At 34.9% G+C, this 10,799-nt stretch overlaps 1 pseudogene; it reads right to left on the reverse strand.

Annotated features, from left to right (window-relative positions):
* Positions 1 to 551: 551 nt before the first annotated feature.
* LOC120123839 lies at positions 552 to 5,387 on the reverse strand (annotated as a pseudogene).
* Between the last annotated feature and the right edge of the window lie 5,412 nt (positions 5,388 to 10,799).

Here is a 10,799-nt window from a genome sequence, read left to right on the forward strand (position 1 = left end):
TGTTCAAATCCAAGTACCGGATTTTCAGGTATTTAAAGTTCTAGGTACCTGGGTCATTGGGTACTGGATTGGTCGGCCCAGATGTTACTGGTACCCGTAATCCAGATAATCGAGTACCTAATTTTTTTATCATTTTCAAATTATTAATTTAAAAAAACTACACAAATTTAAATGATCAAATTACATACTCCAATATATAAAACATAGAATTTAAAAATTCAAAATCTAATAATCCATAATATAAATAAAGCATACGCCTTTTTTAATTTTATTAGTTTAATTTAATATATAAAACTATCAATAATTAAATATGTAATATTATTATACACGAAAAATTTTAATTTTGTGACTTGGGCCTGACCGGGAAATTTCGGGCCGGGTACCCAATCTGGAACTTGATTTTTTTAAAAAAAATACCCGAATTTTTTGATCGGGTCAACGGATCGAATCATCCGAGTTGACTATTTTTGAACACCCCTAATAAACATACCAACTATCGAAATATTTATAATTTTGGGATTGAAAAATACTTTTGAGACTAATGTGAGATGGATTTGAAAATTACAGTGTGACACAAGGTAAGAAAAGAAGAAAAATATAACCGGAAAAGAAATCAACCGTTTTTTATTTTTCAGCTATGGGATTGAAACATATACTTAGACCAATGTTGGGAGCCTTTGGCAAATTTGGTCACTGTGATCTGCATTTTTATTGCATCGCCGCCGCGATTACTTCCGAGGGGACGGATCCGACGTAGCGAGCTCGGCATACATGTTCGATATCGCTTTTGCAAAATATTCCCTTGCTTGAGGTCTCTTAATCTGGCCGAAAATAAGAAAACCGATTAGAGTATATCGTGCCGGTTTCAGTTTGTTCATGGCAATGAGGTTGATAGAAAATGTAGTCACTTGCCTTAAAGGTCGGAGTAAGTAGACCATTCTCCATTGTGAATGGTTCGAGTACTAATGTCACGGCTTTTGCGAATTCGAAGCCTCTCAGCTGTTCCGAAGTCGATTAATCGAAAACAAAGTATTAAGGTCCGGCGAAGAAGGAAACAGAAAGATAAATAGCCGAAAAATGGAAAACACGGTGAGTTCATCAAGAAGTATTGCCTGAGCTTGTGTTCCGACAGCATCCATATCGGCCAGGACTGCGGCCCTTGCTCTCGGATCATTGCACAGTTGTACTAAATCATTGTACTGCATGCATCATTGCCGGATAACGTTAGCAAGCGATGTGTGGTAACGTAAAACAGCAGTAGATGGATTACCTTAATGCCTTCGGAATCAGCCCATGCTTTCAGGGCATCGTGATCCACCGAGACGACAGCAATCAATGTAGAGTTCAGGCTGTCACCTAACAAGCAAAACGATCCAAGTCGTCAACAGAGGAGTGAAAGAAGAGCAGGAAATGATCGAACATTGTCGTCTTACTCTTACCGTAAATAAAACACTGAGCAATAAATCTGCATTTAGCATACATTTTCGATTTTTTCAGGAGCTATGTACTCTCCCTGAGCCAGCTTAAAGATGTTCTTCTTCCTGTACCAATATGCAATTTCAAGTAAAGATCTAGATATGAGCATGTCCGGGGAACAGATACACATTGACTGATATTCAACCTTACCTATCGATGATCTTTAGACGACCCCGGGTAACCATAGGCCTATATCTCCGGTATGGAGCCATCCATCTTCATCCAGTACCTCTCTCCTGTCCCATTTTTACGTTTTAAACACATCAGTATAAGTAAGTTTCTAGAAGAGAAGGGTCAAGGGTCATGTCCGAGGAGCATACGTTTGCACTTCGTCTTTGAAATATCCTTGGAAAACAATTGGACCCCTAACACAGATTTCTCCTCGAGGGTACGGTTTGTCATCGGATGTGTAGTTCATTTCCGGGACATCAACGAGCTTTATTTCTGGAATCGTTGCAAAAAGAATAAGAAGAGAACATCCTGAATGAAGCTCACGTATAATAACTCACCGCACGATGGAATAGGAGAGCCAACATGGCCAGAAAGGTTGTCACCCTCATCCATACTGGTTATAACACACGAAGTCTCGGTCATTCCGTAACCTTCCACAACTCGACCACCGAAGCAGCTGCAGATTCAATAACAGAAACATTGACAAGAACGATAGGAGACACTTCCGACGTCTCGATTCAACATGTTTAAAGTAAATTAACTTACATCTTCAAGAAGTCTAGGATGTCAGGAGACAAGGGTGAAGCGCCTGAACTCAAGAAGCGAACTCGTCCTCCGAGTCTGGCTTTTATTTTGTCGAACACTAATTTGTCCCACAGGGGCGAAGGACTCTTTCCTTAAAGAAAAAAATTATACACAATCAATACATACCGGTGTAGTAACGTGGCGAAAACATCGACTTACAGATGTAAACACTTACCATTCATTATAGCATGCTTCTTGGAATTGTAGGCTGCATTAAAAAGCCTCTCCTTTAGAGGACCAGATGACTTTACAGCATTGATAATACTGCAAAAAGGAAGAGCTCGATAAAATGATTCGATCAATATACCAGGCACAATCAACTGAACGATCGGAATAGTACCCTGCGTAAATTCTGTTATACAGTCTAGGGACGCTGCAAAATATCGTCGGTCGTAGCACAACCATGTCATCCATTAATTTCATGTTATCCTGCACAAAAATGATCAAGAACATGAGATATTGTTCACATCTATTGCATATGCAGCACCAAAAGGTAAGGAATTTCTCATACCCCCTGGTAGAATCCAACCGCAGCTCCGTAATACAGTAACATAACCTGATAAGCTCGTTCGTAAATGTGTGCCAATGGAAGATATGATATATATCTGAACATAGGACATATATTCCAGCAGGGAAGTTTAAGGAAAAACAGGAAATTCATTCATAAATCCTAACAAAACTGTATCATGATTTTATACCGGAAGTTCATTTAAAACCTATAGATCTTACACGTCTGAGGGGTAAAATTTTATACCGGCGCAGCATCCGGCAGAGTTCGCAATCATGTTTCCGTGTGTCAACACGACTCCCTAGTCAAAATTTATGAAGAATAAGTAGGTGAAGGAAAGAACCTATGTTTACTCAATATGTTGATATTCAGAGGATTAACATATATACCTTTGGTGTTCCAGTTGTACCACTAGTGTAGCAAATGGTCGCGATATCGTCTGGTTTCGGCGGGATAAAAGGCTGAAGGTTACTGCAGCCCTAAAGTACCGATTAAACGAGAAACAATCATACAACACAGCAGTTGAGCAAAATTGTGAATCGGTCCTAACAATACCGAGATCATGTCGATGAAAACGACTATGATGTAGATGAGAAAGGATTTCCGATTACCAGGCTTAATAGTTTTTCATATGTGATGATCTGAATGCCAGTTAACGAAGGCACTTCACTCTCCGTTCCTTCAACCACCTACACCAAGAGAAGAAAATAGTTATTTTCCTGAGAAAATGACAGATTAATATGTACACTACTCGGATTTGGCAAGAAAGTATATACCACAACCAATCGAACGGATGGAATCTCGGATAAAAAGGCCAGCAACTGCAATTCGAAGCGGAAAGACGAATAAATCTCGTGAAACAAATCCAAATTCCAATCCGTCTTGCTCCATTTACGAATTAAAACTTACAGAGTTCAGTGTTTGAGGCACACAAAATACAGCTTTCACATCTGCATGATTAGAAATGTACTTGACAGCATCTGGACCTGCAAAGAAACAAAACTTTCTACTTGGCATCTTAATAATCGGTGAAGACGGACAAATAGAAAAGCGACGATGTGGCCATTGGCAAACCTAGAGTGTCATATAAAGGAACTGATACAAGAGAATACGCAGAGCAAGCATGATCGACAATGAGCCACTCCGGTCTATTGATGAAATATATTCCGACACAAGCGCCCTGTCGAGAAAAACCAATAGAATCACATGCCACAAAAGGAACAATCTATAACCGAAATCGGGTATGTTACGCGACGCGCATACCTTTGGTATTCCATATATTAGGCCGGAACCTATGGCTGCCCGAGCTGTTCCAGCTTCTCCATATGTCATCCACTTGTAACTTGAGCAAAAAGATACCAAAGTCAAACAAATGAACTTCGATAAACCATCACTGTGAAACTCATTTCGACAGTAGGAAACTCACCCTCCGACTTTACCGTCGTCTCCAATTCTCGTACCGAGGTATTTGTAATCCCGGAAGGTATCGACCGCACGACTAAAGTGAAGATTTCAATACGAAATCAATCATAAAGCATAGATGCATGGCAAAAGAAACACAGACTATGGAATTTGAGCATGGTTCAGCCAGGAAAACAATGATGCTTACACAAAATTATCGTGCAATGTACCGATATCGGGATGATCGAGAAATCTCGTCAGGAGCTTAAACGGAGAGCGAGCAGATCTGCGGTAAGGCACAAAAGTACTTTTAAAAAAATGTCGACAACAGCCGAATTGAGAAGGGGCAATGCAGAGTGTTACCTGTACACATTCCATTTTCCGGACTGCAATTTCTCTGGAAGCACAACACTATAACCCTGCTCTGCTCAAGAATCAATCCCAATAGATAAATCAGATAAAAGAACTAAATGCATATCATTATTACAATGGATATATATATATATATATAAGCTGCTGACATTTCTTCCTGTCCTAAAATAGACGGGCAAACCCATTCCACCATCACTGACACAAAATAAATTCGAGTTCTCCGTCACTTCAAATATCAGCAAGGAAGACGACGTAAGATTTTATATTAGGAAATGAAAGAGTAGGTAAACTTATTAAATTATAAGATCGAAAACAAATTATTAACAGAAAATATAAAAATATATCTAAAATATACTATAATTTAAAATCTTCAGAGGACAATCACGTCCGCCTCCCTGGATCGATCCTAGCATCGAACTAAAAATGTCAAAATGTCTCCCTAAAAGCAACTCCTAGTTTTCAACGATCATAAGATCAATAAATCTTAGTTAACAATGAACTTTATACTTCCCACATATAATTCCCAGATCAAAGAAAAGTAAGAATCTTTTCCACCCCTTTATTACATGAAATTTAAGAACAACCCATCAACCCAAAAGCATATACTACTTTTTTTTTGTTCAGCCATTAATGACCATTTACACCAACTAAAAGAATCATATTTTTTTAAAAAAAAAGTGGTCAACGGAGCTTATATTTATTGTTCTTCTCTCGACCGTACAATAACCAAGATACACGTACCGTAGAGGAATTCACCGGCGGTTGGATTGGCACGGAGGTCGGAATGAGAACCTGCGGCTGCGGAGACCAGGTGGCCGTGGATGGCGCTAAGTCGACGTTCAGCTGTGCTTGAATCCATTATTACAAAGCCTTTGCCTTTTCTCTCCAGAAAAAGATAACTAATTAAGGTAAAGATGTAAGGATTCTTGGACTTTTTCAGACATTGCTTATACTTGTTGATGGCGACTTGCTTAAAGATCTTTCTGCCTTGATATCTTTTCTGAATTAAAAAAATACTGTTTACTAATTATTGTCTATTTGTTTGGTAAAATACAATAAGAGGTCCTGTACTTTAAAAAAATTAATGTGACCCTGTATTAATTTTCTCTCTAATAGCCCTCTAACTCAAAAATAAATTCAATATGGCCCTTTGACCAACATTTTTTCGTTGTTGACTGTTACGATGTTGATGTGATAGTTCACGATACTGACATGACAGTCTAAGGTGGCAAAATAACGTGACATGACATGACAAATTAATTAAATTGATAACTCAATCATGGCAGTTGGATTGCTACATCAACACCGTGGACTGCCAACGCCAAGTCAGCACTGTAAACTGACATGTCAGTACTGCAACGGTCAACGACGAAAAACGTTGCTTAAGGGTCACATGTTTGTTTGTTTTCTACGTTGGAGGGCTACATTGAGAAATAAAAATCTACGAAAGCCATATTGAATTTTTTCAAACGTTTAGTGATCTCTTGTAACTTTTTACCTTTTTTAAACTTAAGCTTGCCTCCGCTGTTATTGCCCTTGATCCGAATTTATAGTCAGAGTCCACTATCGTTATTATATTATAAATATAATTAACTTACGATCTCTAATTTAAATATATTAGATGAATTTATAATTTCATCGTTGAATTAATCGAGATGTAACAAATTTAATTACAGTTAGTATCTGAACTATTAGTTATTTTTTTTAGTATTTAAAATTTTATTTTTTAAAATCAAACCTAATGTTTAGTTTTCATTTCATGTTAATATACGTCGTTAAAAATTTAAAGTGTTTAATACCTAAACTATCACTTTCAATTTTTTCAAAAACTTAACATTAAATTTTGAACAAGATACTAAAATTAAAAAAAAACTAATTTTTTTAGCAACGAGGTACTAAAATAAAATAAAAATTAAACTTTATGTATGGTTTTGAAAAAAAATTGAAGTTTAAAATAAAAATGGATAAAAACTAATAGTTTAGGTACTAAACCTATAATTTATACTATAATTTATAACAAGAGATTATAAATTAGCCATACTATATATATATATATATCTCATAATTTTTAAAAATTTGTTGGCTAAAATGATCATTTGAACATAGTTCAATGACCTTTGGTGTATTTTATCTAATTATTTAAAATTTATTTAGCTCATTTGAGTGATTTAGTTAGTTTAAGTATTTCATTTTATTATTTCAAAAATAAAAATTTAAAATATATATTAAAAAAAATTATAATTAAATTTAGACAAAAAAAATAAAAGTAAATAAATGACTTTGTTAAGTCACACAACTATTAAAAGTTATAAAATGGTCACCTAACTATTCATTATGTTTCAAACTCGTCCTTTTTCTATTAAAAAATTTATAGTATTCCGAGTTAAACATTAATATGTTAATTGTGATATGATAATATCTAATCCCAGAATCTCAAGCAACTATCGTATCTCAGTCATCTTGTTAACTTTCAATTTAGACCATCGTCAATTTTCTAACGAAAAATGGAGATTTTGAAACACAATGAATAGTTAGGTGACCAATTTGTAACTTTTAATAGTCGAGGGAATTAACAAAGCAATATTCTATAGTGGTAGGATCATTTTGTAACTTGTAATAGTCAAGAGACTTAATAAAGTAATATCCTATACTTAAGGGACCACTTGTGTACTTTGACCAAAAATAAAATTTGACTAGTCTCATCAACATAAAATTCTTCTTTTACGTTGACTTTTTGGTTGCATGAGGTAGGAAGTATAAATTCAGATTTGGTGTCTTCGTCAACATTTTCAACATTTTCTTTTTTTTAACTTGTGATTTTATGTTAAAATTTTATCAAATTCATCATTTTCTGTTAAAATTTTTACGATAATCTAAACTGTACGTTTAATTATTGACTGAGATATAATAAAATATGATCTAGTAATCTTAAATGATTATCATATCTTAACTAACATGTTAATATCCAACTTAGACGATCATTAAACTTATCACGAAAAAAGAATTTATAACATAATGAATAATTGAATAATCATTTTATAACTCCGGAGGCTGCCAATATATCATTAAAAATAAACAGCAGAGGGGAAGTTAGAACACGACATCTATCATCATTTTATTAGATGAGGAGAGTGACAAACAAGATTACAAACCAACCACGGGAGCAAGAACGAACAGGCAACATCTCAAGACCTCATAGCACGTATCACCATTACCACAACACGTCAATGGCAGATAGTTACTACAAGAGTATCAAAACAACGATTTGAAGCGAAAAAAGGACAAGCCATTTTTCCTTACCAACTAATGGCACCAACACCAGGAAGAATATGTTCCAAGAATCTCTGCACCATGGCTCACGGAGTATGATAACTATAAAAATATGTTACATCCATCTAGAGAACAAATCAGTTCTTCCAATCCGCAGTGCTTCTAAGTCCGGTAGTATACACAATCAAATACGGGACAGGGTAGAGCGCAATGTACATCAAAAGCAAGGCTCTTTAGCCCATCAGTCATCAAGCATGCGCCACTGCTCATGGTTAACGACCAGGCATACCCCAACACCAATTACACAGAACTAAGGCAGGCAAGAGATGATGCTAAGAGCTGTATATCTGTATTATATACAACCATTGTAAAATAGTACATACAGATGTCCTTTGTAATTAGTAACCACGACTCGAGGGAAAACCCAAAAAAAAAAGACTGAAAAATGAAAAAAAAATGTTAAAATCTAAACCAAAGCAAGACATGACGCTATAGGCTATATTTGTCACCTATTCTGGGACTCTGGTTATATAAAATCAGTGTAAATAGTATATACATGCCCCTTAATCAATCACAACTTAAGACAGAAACAAGGTAACAATGAAAATTGGGATTAGAAGAATAACAATCTTGAAAAATATACTTAAAATATGGAGACTGGGGTAAAAGTAACACACAGTAAAATACGGGGCCATGTGAACCAGTATGCTTATATGATCACAGGAACAGGACCCAACAAGGACCATACTCTACCAATACTCCCACAGTCCAATCATCTATTCAATTGACAAATTCCCAAGAGTGTTTATGTCTGAGCCTATTTTAGTTCAGCCTAGTACAGGTTTAAAGCTCATTATTGCGGATAAGGTTTTTTATTGCTATAGAAAAATGATCTTTTACGACTCAATCCAGTTTCTTCACAACACTTCCTATATACCTGCCAATAAAATACGGGGCCATGTGAACCAGTATGCTTATATGATCACAGGAACAGGACCCAACAAGGACCATACTCTACCAATACTCCCACAGTCCAATCATCTATTCAATTGACAAATTCCCAAGGGTGTTTATGGCTGAGCCTATTTTAGTTCAGCCTAGTACAGGTTTAAAGCTCATTAATTGCGGATAAGGTTTTTTATTGCATATAGAATGATCTTTTACGACTCAATCCAGTTTCTTTCACACACTTCCTATATACCTGCCAAAGTGGTCCGGATTTTTATCTCATGCCAAAATCTCCATTTTAAAGGGGGAGAAGGTAGGCTGACAATAACAAACCATGATTCACAACTAGGAAATCATCATGGATAAACAATTTAAAAGGAGGAAAGAACCCACTACTGACTCATCCAAGTCAATTTTTCTGCAGGTGATAATGGACACGGGGAGGCAGCAGATTTCACAAAATCAAAGCTTGCATACACTCCAGACGAGTGGTTTCTAATCAACTGAAACTATTAAAACAAATCAGGTTAAAAAGTAAAATAGTAAGACTTGTTTCTGTAGGTCATGTAGCTTTCATAGCCATGACCATGTTGACGGGTGCTTTTTGTTTAATCATTCATATTGAATTCCTAGATTCTTATGATGTATTTAGTTCAAAGATTGTAGGATTATCATGGGAAGAGAATCTCACATTTCCATGTTTGGTTGGCCGAGAATCTTATTTCCGGTAATATTTTATTACTAATAGTAGATTTTTTGGGTATATTACCGGTAATGTCATTACCTCCATTCCCTTAGGTATTGTAACATTATCGGCGTTTTGGACTAAAATGCCCTTAAATTTTTATTTTTTTCAAAAATATCATTCTTCTGTCATTGAATAATAAAATTCTACGAATGTTAAATTACAAATTTATCCTTAAATTATTTTAGATTTACAAAAAAAATCTATAATTAAAATTTTATATGAAGTTCAGGGGTTAAATTTTTTTTACCCTTTCATTAAACCTTTTTTATATTTTTAATTTTGTAAAAAAATTATATAAATATTATGAATTTAATTTTTTTAAAAATATATAAATATTTTACAATTTGTAATATTATACAAATATATAATAAGGACAATTTGGTCAAATATACATTCCAATCTCTTTTATTCTTTAACCAAACACGGTAATCTTACATTTCTGCTAAACCAACCAAACACAAAATACAACATTCCCAGTAATCCTATTCCCTGATAATCTTTTATTCCCACTGGTAATCTTACATTCCGTGAACCAAACACACCCTTAAGGTCTAGTGTAAGTCCTTATGAATAATGTCCTGAGGAATTTCACATGGAGGATTCGGATGGAGGGTACTACAATGATTTTAAAAAATTGTTTTACTGAAATAACTACTACTGTTTTTAAACTATGATTACATTTTATTTTGGTTTTGAAGGAACACACTAGACGTTTGTTTCAATATTTGAACCTGATATTCTGAATATTTCATCTGAGCTATAAGCTACTTATATGTTATCTGAAGAAATCAATAGAACCTCAGCTCATCACGAAAACCTGTAGATGGTTGAATCAATGAGAAAATTTTTATGCTTGTCATTTATTTGCATGTATTTCAGCATAACCTAGTAATTCTATATACTGAGCTCCTCAAAGCTAACTCTCTTACTCACCATTTCAGGTTAAAAGAATCGATCCAGTGCAACTATCGACTTCAGTAATAGGAGTTCATTTAGCTTGACTTACAGAGTACGATACAAGCGTAATTAGGGGTATGTAGGTCACATTTGATTTTTACTGAGTCTGGAACTTGTATGATTTTAATTATTTTGTAATATATTAATGGTTTTTTGAACTTGTATTTTACTTATAATTATTTTATGATTTTACACGTTTTAACAAAAAAATTCTCATGGATTTTATTGTGGGTTGCTCCAGTGACCATAATGTAACACCTCGAATCAGATCGGGTCACCCGTTTTAGTCTGAGGGTATTACACTCTCAATCTTTCAAACTCCCAAACTCTCAAAATGAGACATATTTCAACTATTATTTACTA

This window comes from Hibiscus syriacus, unplaced genomic scaffold (assembly GCF_006381635.1).
Source record: "Hibiscus syriacus cultivar Baekdansim isolate YM2019G1 unplaced genomic scaffold, ASM638163v2 tig00110403_pilon, whole genome shotgun sequence".
Lineage (NCBI taxonomy): Eukaryota > Viridiplantae > Streptophyta > Magnoliopsida > Malvales > Malvaceae > Hibiscus > Hibiscus syriacus.